The sequence below is a fragment of the Triticum aestivum genome, chromosome 4D (genome assembly GCF_018294505.1).
Source record: "Triticum aestivum cultivar Chinese Spring chromosome 4D, IWGSC CS RefSeq v2.1, whole genome shotgun sequence".
Taxonomy (NCBI): Eukaryota; Viridiplantae; Streptophyta; class Magnoliopsida; order Poales; family Poaceae; genus Triticum; species Triticum aestivum.
The window spans coordinates 442,939,229-442,959,207 of record NC_057805.1 but is presented as its reverse complement, the minus strand read 5'-3'; positions in this window follow the sequence as shown (position 1 = coordinate 442,959,207).

The window sequence follows — 19,979 nt, the reverse complement described above, 5'->3', positions numbered from 1 at the left end:
GGGTTTTGGGGGCGGGGCGCCGCGGCTGGGCGGCTGGCCGCGGCAGGGGAGAGGGAGATGAGAATTGAGGGAGGGATGGGAATGGCGGGCGGGCGGTTTCTACTGCCGCTACTCCGGGGCGGGGCGGGCGGGGCGGGCTCGCGACGCCAGCCAGCTCGCGTTTTATTTATTGCTTGACCCGAGCCGACGCGACGGGGCGCCGGGCTGCCCGCTGCCGCCGCTCAGCTGGCACGCCACGCGTCACGGGCGCCTTTGCTTTGCTCTCTTGATCGAACCAACATCTCCTCCCCACTCCACGCACATCTTAACGTCACGGCATAAGCATCGTCATCCATATCTATCTATCAATCTCATCATCTCCTTCTATCTTTGCTCAACGGATATCTCTGTTAGGTTGAGTATGCATTTTTGCACGCGCGATAGCTGGTATAGTACTGTACGTACTAGTAGTAGAATGTGTCCAACTCAAAAAAAAAAAAAGTACTGTGGTAGAATGTGTTGGTGCCGAAAAAAAATAATCAAGAACAGTCGTCATCTGGGATTAGTGCCTCCCCTCTCAATGTCTCGATCCTGATGGACGGCGATTGCCTGAATTAATTGCTACCGCGTCATTACAGCCAGCGAGCGACGCCAATCATGAACCAGCGACACGCAAGATCGATCGCGTCTTGGAGATCTCGACGCGGCCCGCGCCCGCGCCCACGCATATCTGAATTCTGAAATTGTTCGCTCTCCGATTCACCACCTCCACGGACGGAGCCGCGGCGCGGGGGACGACGCCTGAGGCGCGAGGGGCCGCTGCCCCGGCCCCGGCTGCGGCCATGTTGCTACGAGGCCCGCAAGGAACATCACACAACCCACCCAGCCCAGCCCACGGAGGAAGACGACGTGCCGTGTGTCGTCGCTGCCCGACCCTCCTGATCTTTTTTTCCCCTTAAAAACACGGAACATGTGTACACATACACTCGCACCTACACACATATGCACACATACCTTTTTTTACGGTATTTTTGTAGGCTAGTACGTTCGAGAGGCTGAGCCACCCCACACACTTGAAACTGCAGAATGGTTCCATCCTGACATGATTGTTCACTTTTGTTTTGGGGCCTGAATGATTACACAATGATTCGTTCCTACACAAAAGAACATTCGACTGTGTGTTCACGGAATCATGGCGTGGGTTCAAACTGCAAATTATTGTACCAGTGTGAAGCACAAACAAAGCTAACAGACTTGTACATGTATATGAAGCGGTCGCACGGGACGGGGAGTTTCGGTCAGTGTTCTCTTCAACCTGATCGTTGCTCGGCCTTGTCGGCCGTATCAACTCGGACGAACAGTACCAAGTGTTTTTGCTTCAGAAGGATGTTATGCCACTAGGGCTGTAGGGTTTTTTGATCCGGTTTTCCTCATAAACTCAATCAAGATTTCCGATTCAGCTTTCCATATAAATTGGGGGTTTTCACCCGATTTCTCACATGAACCGGCTCAATTTCTTTGAAAATGAGATAAATACGGGGAGCCCCCTCTTTTTCTGTCTTTTCTTTTCTTTTCTTTTTTGGGTTTTTTGCATCGCTAAAATATATTCATAATTTCAAAATAATAATAATAATAAATGTTCATGAATTTAAAAAATGTTCCGAATTCCAAAAAAATCACAAAGTGTGAAAAATGTTCTCAAATTTCAAAATATATTCACGAAATTGAAAAATGTTTGAAAATTTTAAAAAATCACAAATTTGAAAAATGTTCCCGGTTTCAAAAAGTGTTCCAGTTTTCAAAAAAATGTGAAATTAAATATATTTTTAAAAGACTGGCTAAACTAGGGGCGTCGCCCTTTTTTAGGATTTTTTTTGAACAATTGACATGTGGTAGGTAATGAACAGTACTCAGTGTTGAACGGACGGCGGGTTTCGCGATTGGCTTTCTGACAAGCTCCTTGGTGGCGGTGGTGGCTCCATCTATTGATCGTGTAGGTGACAAGGGGTGTAGTGGCGGGAGGCTTGGGCCTGCTCTGGTCGTGCCCAGATCTAGGGTGGACAAGTTGGCCCTTATTGAGATGGTGGCTGAGACTCCTCTTGGTGGTGCAGGCGAGTGTCCGAGTGAAAGCTTCGCCTTTCTAACGCCGGCGCTGGCGACACTCGTGGGTGCCACTTGCTTCTTGAAAATGTCTTCATGGATCTCGTCATTGTGCTAGAGCTCCTGGTGAAACCTTTGTTTGTGCTCAAACTCGGCAGCGGAGATGCTTCGAGCCGTCACCCTCTTGGGGGCGTTGTCATAGAGCTCAGTAATGTAGAACATTGCATGAAAATAAAAAAATTCCCTATGAAACACCCAAGATCTAATCTAGGAGATGCATAGCAACGAGAGGTGAGTGTGTCTACATACCCTTATAGACCGAAAGCGGAAGCGTATATAACTCAGTTGATGTGGTCGTACTCTTCGTGATCCAATCACGATCAAATCCGATCTAGCATAGAACGGACAACACCTCCACGTTCAACACACGTGCGGCTCGATGACGTCTCCTCCTTCTTGATCCAGCAAGCAAGAGAGGAAAAGTAGATGGGATCTCAACCAGCATGACCGCATGGTGGAGATGGTGGTGGTGCAATCCCGGCAGGGCTTCACCAAACGCTGCCGGAACCAATCTGAGGAGAAAACAAAGTGTTGGGAGAAGTGAAGGAAATATGCCCTAGAGGCAATAATAAAGTTGTTATTTTACATTTCCTTATATCATGATAAATGTTTATTATTCATGCTAGAATTGTATTAACCGGAAACTTGATACATGTGTGAATACATAGACAAAACATCGTGTCCCTAGTAAGCCTTTACTAGACTAGCTCGTCAATCAAAGATGGTTAAGTTTCCTAACCATAGACATGTGTTGTCATCTGATGAACGGGATCACATCATTAGGAGAATGATGTGATGGACAAGACCCATCCGTTAGCTTAGCATGTTGATCGTTCAGTTTTATTGCTATTGCTTTCTTCATGTCAAATACATATTCCTTCGACTATGAGATTATGCAACTCTCGGATACCGGAGGAATACCTTGTGTGCTATCAAACGTCACAACGTAACTGGGTGATTATAAAGATGCTCTACAGGTATCTCCGAAGGTGTTTGTTGGGTTGGCACAGATCGAGATTAGGATTTGTCACTCCGAATATCGGAGAGGTATCTCTGGGCCCTCTCGGTAATGCACATCATAATAAGCCTTGCAAGCAATGTGACTAATGAGTTAGTTGCGGTATGATGTATTACGGAACGAGTAAATAGACTTACCGGTAACGAGATTGAACTAGGTATGATGATAGAATATGTAGGAACCAATATGAGCATCCAGGTTCTGCTATTGGTTATTGACCGGAGATGTGTCTCGGTCATGTCTACATAGTTCTCGAACCCGTAGGGTCCGCACGCTTAACGTTCGATGACGATTTGTATTATGAGTTATGTGTTTTTGGTGATCGAAGTTTGTTCGGAGTCCTGGATGAGATCACGGACATGACGAGGAGTCTCGAAATGGTCGAGAGGTAAAGATTCATATATTGGAAGGTAGTATTCGGACATCGGAATGGTTTCGAGTGGTTCGGGTATTTTACTGGAGTACCGAGGGGTTACCGAAACCCCCGGGGGAAGTATTGGGCCTACATGGGCCTTAGTGGAGAGAGAGAAGGGCCTCAAGGGGTGTCCGCACCCCCCCATGGCAGTCTGAATTGGACTAGGGGAGGGGGCGCCGCCCGCCTTTCCCTTTCCCTTTCCCTCCCCCTCTGCCTCTCCTTTCCTTTTCCCCTCCGGTAAGAAAGGAAAAGGGGGGGGCGAATCCTACTAGGAGTGGAGTCCTAGTAGGACCCCCCCATGGCGCACCCCTCCTAGCCGGCCGCCTCCTCCTCCCCTCTTTTATATACGGGGGCAGGGGGCACCCTATAGCAGATCAATTGTTCTCTTAGCCGTGTGCGGTGCCCCCTCCACAGTTTACTCCTCCGGTCATAGCGTCATAGTGCTTAGGCGAAGCCCTGCACGGATCACATCACCATCACCGTCACCATGCCGTCGTGCTGACGGAACTCTCTCTCGACCCTCTGCTGGATCAAGAGTTCAAGGGACATCATCGAGCTGAACTTGTGCTGAACTCGGAGGTGCCGTACATTCGGTACTAGATCGGTTGGATCGTGAAGACGTTCGACTACATCAACCGCGTTAACCTTACGCTTTCGCTTTCGGTCTACGAGGGTACGTGGACACACTCTCCCCTTCTCGTTGATATGCATCTCCTAGATAGATCTTGCGTGAGCGTAGGAAATATTTTGAAATTTCATGCTACGTTCCCCAACAGTGGCATCCGAGCCAGGTCTATGCGTAGATGATATGCACGAGTAGAACACAAAGAGTTGTGGGTGATAATAGTCATACTGCTTACCACCAACGTCTTATTTTGATTCAGCGGTATTGTTGGATGAAGCGCCCCGGACCAACCTTACATGATCACGTTCATGAGACCGGTTCCACTGACAGACATGCAACTTGTTTCGCATAAAGGTGGCTGGTGGGTGTCTGTTTCTCCACTTTAGTTGAATCGAATTTGACTACGGCCGGTCCTTGTTGAAGGTTAAAACATCACACTTGACGAAAAATCGTTGTGGTTTTGATGCGTAGGTAAGAACGGTTCTTGCTAGAAGCCCATTACAGCCACGTAAAACTTGCAACAACAAAGTAGAGGACGTCTAACTTGTTTTTGCAGGGAATGTTGTGATGTGATTTGGTCAAGACATGATGTGATATAAGTTATTGTATGAGATGATCATGTTTTGTAAAAGTTATCGGCAACTGGCAGGAGCCTTATGGTTGTCGCTTTATTGTATGAAATGCAATCGCCATTTAATTGCTTTACTTTATCACTATGCGGTAGCGATAGTCGTAGAAGCAATAGTTGGCGAGACGACAATGACGCTACGATGGAGATCAAGGTGTCAAGCCGGTGACGATGGAGATCATGACGGTGCTTTGGAGATAGAGATCAAAGGCATAAGATGATGATGGCCATATCATGTCACATATTTTCATTGCATGTGATATTTATCTTTTGTGCATCTTATTTTTCTTAGTACGATGGTAGCATTATAAGATGATCCCTCACTAAATTTCAAGGTATAAGTGTTCTCACTGAGTATGCACCGTTCCTATAGTTCGTCGTGCCGAGACACCACGTGATGATCGGGTGTGATAAGCTCTACGTTCACATACAACGGGTGCAAGCCAGTTTTGCACATGCAGAATACTCGGGTTAAACTTGACGAGACTAGCATATGCAGATATGGCCTCGGAACACTGAGACCGAAAGGTCGAACATGAATCATATAGTAGATATGATCAACATAGAGATGTTCACCATTGAAAACTACTCCATCTCACGTGATGATCGGACATGGTTTAGTTGATATGGATCACGTGATCATTTAGATGACTAGAGGAATGTCTATCTAAGTGGGATTTCTTAAGTAATATGATTAATTGAACTTTAATTTATCATGAACTTAGTCCTGATAGTTTTTGCATATCTATGTTGTTGTAGATCAATGGCCCGTGCTACCATTCCCTTGAATTTGATGCGTTCCTAGAGAAAGCTAAGTTGAAAGATGATCGTAGCAACTACACGGACTGGGTCCATAACTTGAGGATTATCACCATTGCTGCACAGAAGAATTACGTCCTTGAAGCACCGCTGGGTGCAAGGCCTGCTGCAGAAGCAACTCTGGACGTTAGGAACGTCTGGCGAGCTAAAGCTGATGACTACTCGATAGTTCAGTGTGCCATGCTTTAAGGCTTCGAATCGGGACTTCAAAGATGTTTTGAACTTCATGGAGCGTATGAGATGTTCCAAGAATTGAAGTCAATATTTCAAGCAAATGCCCGAGTTGAGAGATATGAAGTCTCCAACAAGTTCTATAGCTGTAAGATGGAGGAGAACAGTTCTGTCAGTGAACACATACCCAGAATGTCTGGGTACCATAACCACTTGACTCAGCTGAGAGTTAATCTTCCGGATGATAGTGTTATTGACAGAGTTCTTCAATCACTGCCACCAAGCTATAAAGGCTTCGTGATGAACTATAATATGCAAGGGATGGAAAAGACAATTCCCGAGCTCTTCGCGATGCTTAAGGCTGCGGAGGTAGAAATCAAGAAGGAGCATCAAGTGTTGATGGTTAACAAGACCACTAGTTTCAAGAAAAAGGGCAAAGGGAAGAAGGGGAACTTCAAGAAGAATAGCAAGCAAGTTGCTGCTCAAGGGAAGAAGCGCAAGTCTCGACCTAAGCCTGAAACTGAGTGCTTCTACTGCAAAGGGACTGATCATTGGAAAGCGGAACTGCCCCAAGTATTTGGCGGATAAGAAGGATGGCAAAGTGAAAGGTATATTTGATATACATGTTATTGATGTGTACCTTACTAATGCTCGTAGTAGCGCCTGGGTATTTGATACTGGTTTTGTTGCTCATATTTGCAACTCGAAACAGGGGCTACGTATTAAACGAAGATAGGCTAAGGATGAGGTGAAGATGCGCGTCAGAAATGGTTCCAAGGACGATGTGATCGCCGTCGGCACGCTACCTCTACATCTACCTTCGGGATTAGTTTTAGACCTGAATAATTGTTATTTGGTGCCAGCGTTGAGCAGGAACATTATATCTGGATCTTGTTTGATGCGAGATGGTTATTCATTTAAATCAGAGAATAATGGTTGTTCTATTTATATGAGTAATATCTTTTATGGGCATGCACCCTTGATGAGTGGTCTATTTTTGTTGAATCTCGATCGTAGTGATACACATATTCATAATATTGAAGCCAAAAGATGCAAAGTTAATAATGATAGTGCAAATTATTTGTGGCACTGCCGTTTAGGTCATATTGGTGTAAAGCGCATGAAGAAACTCCATGCAGATGGGCTTTTGGAATCACTTGATGCTTGCGAACCATGCCTCATGGGCAAGATGACTAAGACTCTGTTCTCCGGAACAATGGAGCGAGCCACTGACTTATTGGAAATAATACATACTGATATGCGGTCCGATGAGTGTTGAGGCTCGCGGCGGGTATCATTATTTTCTGACCTTCACGGATTATTTGAGCAGATATGGGTATATCTACTTAATGAAACATAAGTCTAAAACATTTGAAAAGTTCAAAGAATTTCAGAGTGAAGTGGCAAATCATCGTAACAAGAAAATAAAGTTTCTACGATCTGGTCGCGAAGGCGAATATTTGAGTTACGAGTTTGGTCTTCATTTGAAACAACGTGGAATAGTTTCGCAACTCACGCCACCTGGAACACCACAGCGTAATGGTGTGTCCGAACGTCGTAACTGTACTTTATTAGATATGGTGCGATCTATGATGTCTCTTACCGATTTAGCACTATCATTTTGGGGTTATGCTTTAGAGATGGCTGCATCACGTTAAATAGGGCACAATCTAAATCCGTTGAGACAACACCATATGAACTGTGGTTTGGCAAGAAACCTAAGCTGTCGTTTCTTAAAGTTTGGGGCTGCGATGCTTATGTGAAAAAGCTTCAACCTGATAAGCTCGAACCCAAATCGGAGAAGTGCGTCTTCATAGGATACCCAAAAGAAATTGTTGGGTGCACCTTCTATCACAGATCCGAAGGCAAGACATTTGTAGCTAAGAATGGATCCTTTCTAGAGAAGGAGTTTCTCTCGAAAGAAGTGAGTGGGAGGAAAGTAGAACTTGATGAGGTAATTATGTCAGATTTCAGGTTCCGGCAAAACCCTTGAGGTTCGAATACTGGGGTGCGCACGAAGATCTCTCCTCCCCCTAGCTCACGCCCTCACCGCGATCTCAGAGCTTAGCGCGTCGAACCCACAGAACAAGAGACACAAGGTTTATACTGGTTCGGGCCACCGTTGTGGTGTAATACCCTACTCCAGTGTGGTGTGGTGGATTGCCTCTTGGGCTGAGGATGAACAGTACAAAGGAAGAACAGCCTCCTGAGGAGAGGTGCTCTTGTGCTTGGTGAGTTCGGGTGGTCAAGGGTGAACTGAATGACCCCCCCCCCTCTAAGGTGGTGGGCTAGTCCTATTTATAGGGGCCTTGGTCCTCTTCCCAAATATTTAACGGGAAGGGATCCCACAACGGCCAATTTCAAAGGGAGACAACTAGTACAAGCTATCCTGACTAAAGGTGGTCTTCGCCTGCCAAAGGCTCTGGCGGTGACGCCGTCTTGGGCTCCACGGTGACCTCCTTCCTGCCGTCATGCTGGTCTTGGTCTCGTTGCACCGATATGGAAACCTTTGCCTGATGCCTCGGGACTCCTCGCCTGTGCTTGCCTCTTTAGCACCAAAGAGGAAACAAGGACACTGCGCGCGCTGGCACCCGCCTGGCCCTGGTCGTCATGGCTTACGTCACAGGAACCTCGCGAGGTGCCCCTTGCCTTGATCTCTCCGCCCCTCGTGAGCCAGCCTGGTGAGGCCGCCCTCGAGGAGGTCTTGTGTCGTCCGCTGATGACCCACAAGTGTAGGGGATCTATCGTAGTCCTTTTGATAAGTAAGAGTGTCGAACCCAACGAGGAGCAGAAGGAAATGATAAGCAGTTTTCAGTAAGGTATTCTCTGCAAGCACTGAAATTATCGGTAACAGATAGTTTTGTGAGAAGGTAATTTGTAACGGGTAACAAGTAACAAATGTAAATAAAGTGCAGCAAGATGGCCCAATCCTTTTTGTAGCAAAGGACAAGCCTGGACAAACTCTTATATGAAGGAAAACGCTCCCGAGGACACATGGGAATTATCGTCAAGCTAGTTTTCATCACGCTCATATCATTCGCGTTCGTTACTTTGATAATTTGGTATGTGGGTGGACCGGTGCTTGGGTACTGCCCTTTCTTGGACAAGCATCCCACTTATGATTAACCCCTATTGCAAGCATCCACAACTACAAAAGAAGTATTAAGGTAAACCTAACCATAGCATGAAACATATGGATCCAAATCAACCCCTTACGAAGCAACTCATAAACTAGGGTTTAAGCTTCTGTCACTCTAGCAACCCATCATCTACTTATTACTTTCCAATGCCTTCCTATAGGCCCAAACAATGGTGAAGTGTCATGTAGTCGACGTTCACATAACACCACTAGAGGAAAGACAACATACATCTCATCGAAATATCGAACGAATACCAAATTCACATGACTACCTATAGCAAGACTTCTCCCATGTCCTCAGGAACAAACGTAACTACTCACAAATCATATTCATGTTCATAATCAGAGGGGTATTAATATGCATAAAGGATCTGAACATATGATCTTCCACCAAATAAACCAACTAGCATCAATTACAAGGAGTAATCAACACTACTAGCAACCCACAGGTACCAATCTGAGGTTTTGGGAAAAAGATTGGATACAAGAGATGAACTAGGGTTTTAGATGAGATGGTGCTGGTGAAGATGTTGATGGAGACTGACCCCCTCCCGATGAGAGGATCGTTTGTGATGACGATGGCGACGATTTCCCCCTCCCGGAGGGAAGTTTCCATGGCAGAATAGCTCCGCCGGAGCCCTAGATTGGTTCCGCCAAGGTTCCGCCTCATGGCGTCGGAGTTTCTTCCCGAAAGCTTGCTTATGATTTTTTTTCCAAGGTAAAAGACCTCATATAGCAGAAGATGGGCACCGGAGGCCTGCCGGGGGCCCACGAGGTAGGGGGCGCGCCCAGGGGGTAGGGCGCGCCCCCACCCTCGTGGATGGTGGTGGCCCCTCTCTGGTACTTTCTTCGCTCAGTATTTTTTATTAATTCCAAAAACTGCTTCCGTGAAGTTTCAGGACTTTTGGAGTTGTGCAGAATAGGTCTCTAATATTTGCTCCTTTTCCACCCCAGAATTCCAGCTGCCGACATTCTCCCTCTTCATGTAAACCTTGTAAAATAAGAGAGAATAGGCATAAGTATTGTGAGATAACGTGTAATAACAGCCCATAATGCAATAAATATCAATATAAAAGCATGATGCAAAATGGGCGTATCAACTCCCCCAAGCTTAGACCTCGCTTGTCCTCAAGCGGAAGCCGATAACGATAAACATGTCCACATGTTTAGAGATAGAGGTGTCGATAAATAAAATACGGTCATGAGGGCATCATGATCATTCTTATAACAACAACATAAATATATTTTGTCATATGATTTCTTATGCTCAAGTAATAATCTATTCACAATGTCAAGTATGACAGAAACTTCATTGAGAACTAACAAACCATGATCTCGGTCATTGAAGCAATTGCAATTTATCATAACATCGGAAAGAGTCAATATAAGAGCTTTTCAGCAAGTCCACATACTCAACTATCATTTAGTCTTTCACAATTGCTAACACTCACGCAATACTTATGGGCATGGAGTTTTAATCGGACACAGAGAAAGATAGGGGCTTACAGTGCTTCCTCCCAACCTTTTACCTCTAGGGTAATGTCAACAATAATAGCTCATGCTAACTTACATCCAATTGGATATATATATCAGGATCTTTCCAACACAATGTGCTTGCCAAAGGATAAAATGTAAAAAGGAAAGGTGAAGATCACCATGACTCTTGTATAAGGTGTGAGACAAGAATAAAAGATAGGCCCTTCGCAGAGGGAAGCAGGTTGGATGCACAAAATCTTAATGCGAAAGAACGTCACTTTATATTGCCACTTGTGATATGGACCTTTATTATGCAGTCCGTCGCTTTTATTTCTTCCACATCACAAGATCGTATAAAGCTTATTTTCTCCACACTAATAAATCATACATATTTAGAGAGCAATTTTTTATTGCATGCAACAATGACAACTTACTTGAAGTATCTTACTCAATCCATAGGTAGGTATGGTGGACTCTCATGGAAAAACTGGGTTTAAGGTTATTTGGAAGCACAAGCAGTATCTCTACTTGGTGCAAAGAATTTGGCTAGCATGAGGGGAAAAGGCAAGCTCAACATGTTGGATGATCCATGACAATATACTTTTTTCGGATATAAGAAAACATAACCCATTACGTTGTCTTCCTTGTCCAACATCAACTCTTTAACATGTCATATTTTAATGTGTGCTCACAATCATAAAAGATGTCCAAGATAGTGTATTTATATGTGAAAACCTCTCTTTCTTTATTACTTCCTATTAATTGCAACGATGACCAAAACTAAGTTTGTCAACTCTCAACAACTTTTATTCATCATACTCTTTATATGTGAAGTCATTACTCTCCATAAGATCAATATGATCTCTTTATTTCTTTTTATTCTTTTTTTTCTCTTATTCCCTCACGATCATAGCAAGATAATCAAGCCCTTGACTCAACACTAATCTTTATTATATATAGCTCAAGGACTCGATTACACAGAAGGATCATAAGGCAAAACTCAAAACTAAATCATACTAAAACTTTATTCTACTAGATCAAGATATTACCAAAAGGATTGAACTAATAAAAACGGTAAAGATAGGAGTGTGATGGTGATACGATACCGGGGCACCTCCCCCAAGCTTGGCAGTTGCCAAGGGGAGTGCCCATACCCATGTGATTATGTCTCCTTCTTCGGGGGTGATGAAGGTGGTGGTGATGATGACAATTGTGCCTTCAGCTTTTTCATATTGTAGTTGAGAAGAGCAATTTCCTCCTGCAATCATCGATCTCCGATTCCAGCTTCAAGATCTTGTCACATAAATCTCCTTTGCTCTTCTGCCGAAAACGAGAAGGAATAGATCGGTTGTTAGATAGATTAGCCCTTTTAGGAAGACTACATTTCTTGAACTTCACGTGCATATCCCTAGGTTGATGTAGATGGACATCCTCGTCCTCCGAACTTGAATCATTGATCCTCATCAAAAGAGCATCCTCCTCCTCATCCGTAGTTCGACCACAAGGAGATAAATCCCCATAGGTCTTTGGGTCAGCAATGAGGTGTGAGACATAGCTCTCTCCGTCAGAATCCTGAGATGACATCTTGCTCCAAATCTGCTACAGAAACAGCTCGAAACAAAAACAGAGGATATTTGTGTGATACGGTGGTCAAAACCTTTGGGAGATTATATAATGAATTTTTACCGACCAAAAAAAGTATCGTGCAAGAAAACAGAGTCCGGAGAGCACACGAGGTGCCCACGAGGTAGGGGGCGCGCCCAGGGGGGTAGGGCGCGCCCTCCACCCTCGTGGACGCCTCGTGTCCTTCCCGGACTACTTCTTATTTTCCTATTTTCTCAAATATTCCAAAACGGAGAAAAATTAACATTAGAACTGTTTTGGAGTCGGTTTACTTACCGTACCACATACATATTCCTTTTCGGAGTCTGAAACATTCTGGAAAGTGTCCCTTATGTATTCCTCCGGGGTTACGGTTTCAATAACATTAGTTTCAACATTTATAGGATTACCTGAGATATAATGTTTGATTCTTTGACCGTTCACCACCTTCGGATTTGTGCCTTCGAAGTTGTTGATCTTTATGGCACCGGAACGATAGACCTCCTCGATAACGTAAGGACCTTCCCATTTAGAGAGAAGTTTTCCTACAAAAAATCTTAAACGAGAGTTGAATAGCAACACATAGTCACCTACGTTAAACTCATGCTTTTGTATCCTTTTGTCATGCCATCTTTTAACTTTTTCCTTAAACAATTTGGCATTCTCATAGGCTTGGGTTCTCCATTCATCAAGTGAGCTAATGTCAAATAGCCTCTTCTCACCGGCAAGTTTGAAATCATAATTGAGCTCTTTAATAGCCCAATATGCCTTATGTTCTAGTTCGAGAGGTAAGTGTAACGCCCACGATGCGGCTATATCTCCCACGTGTCGAGGCACGACTTAGAGGCATAACCGCATAGTGGTTTTGTCGCAAGAAGGGTCATCTTCACACAATCCCATGTAATGAACAAAAATGGGATAAAGAGTTGGCTTACAATCGCCACTTCACACAATACATAAATATCATTCATACATCATCCAAAATACAAACATATAGACCGACTACGGTCAAAATCCAGATGAAAATAAGACAACCCCAAATGCTAGATCCCCGATCGTCCCAACTGGGCTCCACTACTGATCATCAGGAAAAGACACATAGTAACGACCACGTTCCTCGTCGAACTCCCACTTGAGATCGACGCCATCATCTGCACTGGCATCGTCGGCACCTGCAACTGGTGTTGGAAGTATCTGTGAGTCACGGGGACTCAGCAATCTCACACCCGCGAGATCAAGACTATTTAAGCTTATAGGGCAAAGAGGTGCAAAGAGGTGGAGCTGCAGCGGCAAAAGCATATAAGGTGGCTAACTTGCGCAAATGAGAGCGAGAAGAGAAGCAATGGAACGAGCGTCATCTGGCAAAGACCAAGAAGAGGTCCTGAACACCTACTTACGTCATACATAACACAGACCGTGTTCACTTCCCGGATACCGCCGAGAAGAGACCATCACGGCTACACACGCACTTGGTGTATTTTAATTGGTTCAAGTGACAAGTTATCTACAACCGGACATTAACAAATTCCCATCTGCCTCATAACCGCGGGCACGGCTTTCGAAAGATATTACCCTGCAGGGGTGTCCCAACTTAGCCCATCATAAGCTCTCACGGTCAACGAAGGATAAACCTTCTCCCGGAAAAACCCGATCAGTCTCGGAATCCCGGTTTACAAGACATCTCGACAATGGTAAAACAAGACCAGCAAAGCCACCCGAATGTGCCGACAAATCCCGATAGGAGCTGCACATATCTCGTTCTCAGGGCACACCGGATGAGACATCCTACGAGTAAAACCAGACCTCGAGTTTCCAGGAGGTGGCCCCGCAGTCTGCTCAGTTTGGACCAACACTCGAAGGAGCACTGGCCCAGGGGGGTTAAAATAAGATGACCCTCGGGCTCGCGAAAACCCGGGGGAAAAGGCTTAGGTAGCAACTGGTAAAACCAAGGTTGGGCCATGCTGGAGGAGTTTTATTCAAGGCGAACTGCCAAGGGGGTCCCATAATTCACCCGACCGTGTAAGGAACGCAAACTCAAGGAACATAATCCCGGTATAACAGTAACTAGGGCGGCAAGAGTGGAACAAAACACCAGGCATAAGGCCGAGCCTTCCACCCTTTACCAAAATATATAGATGCATTAATTAAATAAGAGATATTGTGATATCCCAACATATCCATGTTCCGACATGGAACAAACTTCAACTTCACCTGCAACTAACAACGCTATAAGAGGGGCTGAGCAAAAGCGGTAACATAGCCAAACAACGGTTTGCTAGGAAAGGATGGTTAGGGGCTGACATGGCTGAAATAGGAGACATGATATAGCGAGAGCTAGGTAGCGAGCATGGCAATAGAGCGAACAACTAGCATAGCAAAGATAGAAGTGATTTCGAGGGGTGGTCATCTTGCCTGCAAGATTCTCAGAGTTGTCGAAAGCTTGATCCTCGTAAGCGTACTCGACAGGTTCCTCGTTCACGAACTCGTCTCCCGGCTCTACCCAAAACAAGAACACAAACAAACGGAACCACAATCAACAACGAGATATGCGCAAGCAACATGATGCAAAACATGTGTGATATGCAAGATATGATATGCGATGCATATGCGTGCTCCGGAAGGGAAATGATGAACATGGCAGTAACTTGGCAAACCAAGCATGCCACTGGAAAGATGAGATGATTTCGGTCGAAATCGATATAAAGATCACCGGAATCGGATGCACGGTTTGCAAATGACAAGCAAAACAAGAATGACACGAATCTGCGATAAACAGCAAGATAGCACTTAAAATACAACAAGTAACAATACTACAGAATCCCAACGTAGCAAAAAAAGCACATGGAACTAATCTACAGGAGATGCTTGACAAAAGATGAACACTGAGCTACTGCTAGTTCACAACATATCCAGCTCAAACAAGCATGGCAAAAGTGCAAAAGATTACAGGTTCACAGACTTAGTGAAAAACTGGACATGGCAGAAATCAGCATCAGGTAGCAATGTTCAGAGCACGAAATCAATATGCTACAGAAACTTAACATAGCAAAACAAGGCATGGTAGTGTTATACTAAATGCACATGACAAAAGTCCCTTACTGACCATAAGCCAAAAAGGACCAGAGGATATGATGGCAAGCATGTAAACATAGCAAGTTTCGTTATCAGGTTTCAGACTTAGCAGAAAACAGAGCATGGCAGAAATGTTAATATGTAGGCCTCTTTGTGAGCTTGATGCACTCACTACAGAGCAATGCATGACAAACCAAGCATACCTACAGCAAGATGGCATGTTTAAGAAGCTATCCACGGCAAGAACAATTACATGGCATGTATGGATCAACTACAATAAGCTTGGCAAAAATGCATGTCATGTTAAGAATCTGCCAGAAATATTTTATAGCAAAAGTAGAGCAAGATTGAGTCATGCTATGGTACTCTAAAATTGCAAAAAATTGCAGGAATGGATCAATTACAACTATAGCTACAAAACATCCTTACTGAACATCTCCAAAATATGCATGGATCTCCCTCTATCATCAAGATTACATGGCAACAAAATTACAACAGACAAGGACTTAGAGAAATCACTAAGTCCCTGAAATCAGAAATATTACGGGGCCTACTTTGCATGCTTGTGCTAGTCATCACAGAGATCACAAAAATACATGGACTATACCACTGGAAAGATGGCATGGCATACTTCAAAACACATGTAGAGCTCATGCTCATAAGATGCACAGATTAAATGATACAAAAATGACAAATCTCCAAGTTCTGATAAGAACCAGAGATTAACAGCAACTAGCCCTCTTCCAACGAAGATTTGGGTATCAAGATGACCTCTAATGAAAACGGTGCAATTGAACAAAATGAAGAGCATCACGAGACGAACAATTTGACATATTGTACACGCGAATCGGAGCTACATGCACAAAGTTATCGCATCGGGAACAGGAGCATATGCTGAGAAAAATCTGGGACTTAGAAAATATTAGGGCGAGAGAAAGTCAACGGGGCAGTACCCTCGATCGGATCTGGGCCGGCTCCCGAGCTCGAGCCCGAGCCCGACGGCGGCGGGGCAGGGACCGGCGGTGGCGGTCGCCGGCGGTGGAGGAGGGCCCGGAGGGCGGCGGCGGCGGGCGGCGCCGGGGCCGGAGGGGAGGCCGGCGGCGGGCGGCGGCGGGCGGCTGGGCCGGCCGGCGGGGGACCGCGGCGGCGCGCTGCGGCGGCGGAGGCGGCGGCGGCCGACGGGAGGCGCGGGCGCGGAGGCGGGGCCCGAGGCGGCGGCGGCGGGAGGAGGCGGGCCGGAGGGCCGGCGCGCGGGCCCGGCGGGCCGGCGGGAGGAGAGAGAGAGAGATGGTGACGTGTCGACGGCGGATTCGCCGGGACGCGGCGGCGGACGTGTCCGGCGCGGACGGACGCGTCCGGCGCGGCGCGGAGGGAGAGGGTTAGGGTTTCGTCTGAGATTTCGTTTTTCGGGATGTCCACTCATTTATAGGTAGGGGGAGCTAGGAGACTCCAAATGAGGTGCGGTTTTCGCCCACACGATCGTGATCGAACGACCTAGAGCATGGAAGAGAGTTTGGTGGGCTTTGGGCTGGTTTTGGAGGGGGTTTTTGCTGGATACTCAAATGGACATTGCGGAGGCCCGGTTAACCGTTGGAGTACCAAACGACCTCCGAATGGAACGAAACTTGACCGGTAGTCTCCGGGTGGTATATTAAGACCACTTGACAAGCCTCGGTCCATTCCGAGAAAGTTTGACACACGCACACGAAAGAAAGCTAGAGGGGTGCACCGGAGGAGATAGGAGCGCCGGATTGGAAAACGGACAACGGGAAAAATGCTCGGATGCATGAGACGAACACGTATGCGAATGCAATGCACATGATGATATGATATGAAAATGCAAGACAAGACAAAATACAAAACGAAAGACAAAACCCGACAACGGAGGAAAACAAAACACATAGCCGGAAATGGCAAGAGTCGGAGTTACAAATATGGCATGTTACATGCGGGGTGTTACAACACTCCACCACTACGAGAGGATCTCGTCCCGAGATCTAGGACTGAAAGAACTCCGGATATTCGGAACGGAGATGGTCCTCGCGTTCCCAGGTGGCTTCCCGGTCGGAATGGTGCGACCACTTCACTTTCAGGAATTTGATAGACTTGTTGCGAGTCTTGCGCTCAGTTTCTTCAAGAATAGCAACGGGGTGCTCATGATAAGACAAATCTTCTTGAAGGTCAATCTCTTCGAAGTTGATAGTGCGCTCAGGCGTCTTGAAGCACTTGCGGAGCTGTGACACGTGGAACACATCGTGCACGTTCGCAAAGTTGGAAGGAAATTCAAGTTGATAGGCGAGGTCGCCTCTTTTGCCAATGATCTTGAAAGGACCCACGTATCTAGGGGCAAGCTTTCCTTTGATACCGAAGCGACGAGTGCCTTTCATTGGAGAGACACGGAGGTAGACATGGTCTCCGATCTCGAAAGCCAAATCACGATGCTTACTATCATAGTAACTCTTCTGGCGCGATTGCGCGGCTTTGAGATTATCACGGATGACTTTACACATTTCTTCAGCTTCAGTGATTAAGTCATTGCCAAGAAGTTGGCGTTCACCAGTCTCTGACCAATTGAGAGGAGTACGGCACTTTCTGCCATATAGAATCTCGAATGGGGCCTTGCCCGAACTCGCTTGGAAGCTGTTGTTGTAGGAGAATTCAGCATATGGAAGACAATCTTCCCATTTCATGCCAAAGGAAATGACACAAGCCCTGAGCATATCTTCAAGAATTTGATTGACTCGCTCGACTTGGCCACTAGTTTGAGGATGGAAAGCTGTGCTGAAGCGAATGTTTGTGCCCATGGCCTTCTGGAAGGAGTCCCAGAACTTAGAGGTGAAGATGCTTCCACGATCTGAAGAAATCAATTGTGGAATGCCGTGCAAGGAGACAATTCTGGAGGTGTAGAGCTCTGCCAGCTGAGCTGCTGTGATGGATTCTTTGATTGGAAGGAAATGAGCCACTTTAGAGAGCTTGTCGATGACAACGAAGATAGCGTCATTTCCGCGCTTGGACTTGGGAAATCCAGTCACGAAGTCCATTTCGATATGATCAAACTTCCACTCCGGAATAGCAAGAGGTTGGAGGAGACCAGCTGGTCGTTGGTGTTCTGCTTTCACTCTTCGGCAGACATCACATTCATTCACGAATTGAGCAATTTCTCGCTTCATTCGAGTCCACCAATACGACTGCTTGAGGTCTTGATACATCTTCGTACTTCCAGGATGAATGGAAAGGAGAGAATTGTGCGCTTCGTTCATTATGACTTTCCTTAGATCACCTTTCGGAACCACAATCCGGTCCTCGAAGAACAAAGTGTCTCTGTCATCAATGCGATAGCACTTGTATTTGGAAAGACCCTTGTCGATACCACGTTTCACCTTCTTCACCATGGCATCAAGGAGTTGTGCCTCACGAATTTGATCTTCCAAAGTAGGAGATACTATGAGGTTGGCAAGAACGCCTTGAGGAACAACTTGGAGATTCAGCTTGCGGAAAGCTTCACAAAGCTCCGGTTGGAAAGGCTTGAGAATTAAGCTGTTGCAATAAGCTTTCCTGCTTAAAGCATCTGCAATGACATTAGCCTTGCCTGGAGTATATTCGATACTCGGATTGTACTCTTGAATCATTTCGACCCATCGAGTCTGCCTGAGGTTGAGATTGGGCTGAGTGAAGATATACTTGAGACTCTTGTGATCAGTGAAAATGTCCACTTGTCTTCCCAACAAGAGATGTCTCCACGTAACCAAAGCATGGACAACTGCCGCCAACTCAAGATCGTGAGTGGGGTAGTTCTTCTCGTTGGGCTTCAACTGCCGAGAGGTATAGGCCACAACTTTCTTCTCTTGCATTAACACAGCACCGAGACCTTGGAGAGAAGCATCACAGAAAACTTCATACGGCTTGGATTCATCAGGAGGAGTCAAGACAGGAGCTGTGACTAATTTCTGTTTGAGAGTGTTGAAAGCAACTTCACACTCAGGAGACCAGACATATTTCACATGCTTCTGCAGGAGATTGGAAAGAGGCTTTGCAATCTTGGAAAAATTCTCAACGAATCTTCGGCAATAACTTGCAAGACCCAGGAAACTGCGGAGCTGCTTGACATTTTGAGGAGGTTCCCAATCCAGAACTGCGGACACCTTCTCGGGGTTAACAGCGATGCCTTTAGCGGAGATGATGTGACCAAGGAAAAGAACTTCATCGAGCCAAAACTCACATTTGGAGAACTTCACATAGAATTGATACTCTCTGAGCTTGTCGAGCACCAATCGCAAATGTTTGGCATGATCCTGCTTATTCTTGGAGAAGACCAAGATATCATCGAGATACACCAGAACGAATTCATTGGTGTAGGGGTTGAAGATGAAATTCATCATCCGAGAAAACACCGGAGGAGCATTGACAAGGCCGAAAGACACGACAGTATATTGATAAGAACCAAAGCTTGTTCTGAATGCTGTCTTGGGAATATCTTCTTCACGAATGCGAATCTGATGATAACCCATACGAAGGTCAAGCTTCGAGAATACTTTAGCGCCCTTGAGTTGTTCAAATAGCTCATTGATGTTGGGAAGTGGATACTTGTTCTTGATTGTCTTCTTGTTCAATGGACGGTAGTCGACACAAAGTCGGTCCGTGCCATCCTTCTTCTTGACAAAAAGAACACCACAACCCCATGGAGAAGAACTCGGTCTGATCAAACCCAGACGTTCTTGTTCATCGAGCTGCTTCTTCAATTCCTTCAGCTCGTTTGGTCCAAGCTTGTATGGACGCTTGCAAACGGGTACAGTACCAGGCTCTAGTTCGATAACGAACTCAACTGGCCGGTGCGGAGGCATACCCGGAAGCTCTTCTGGAAAGACATCTTGATAC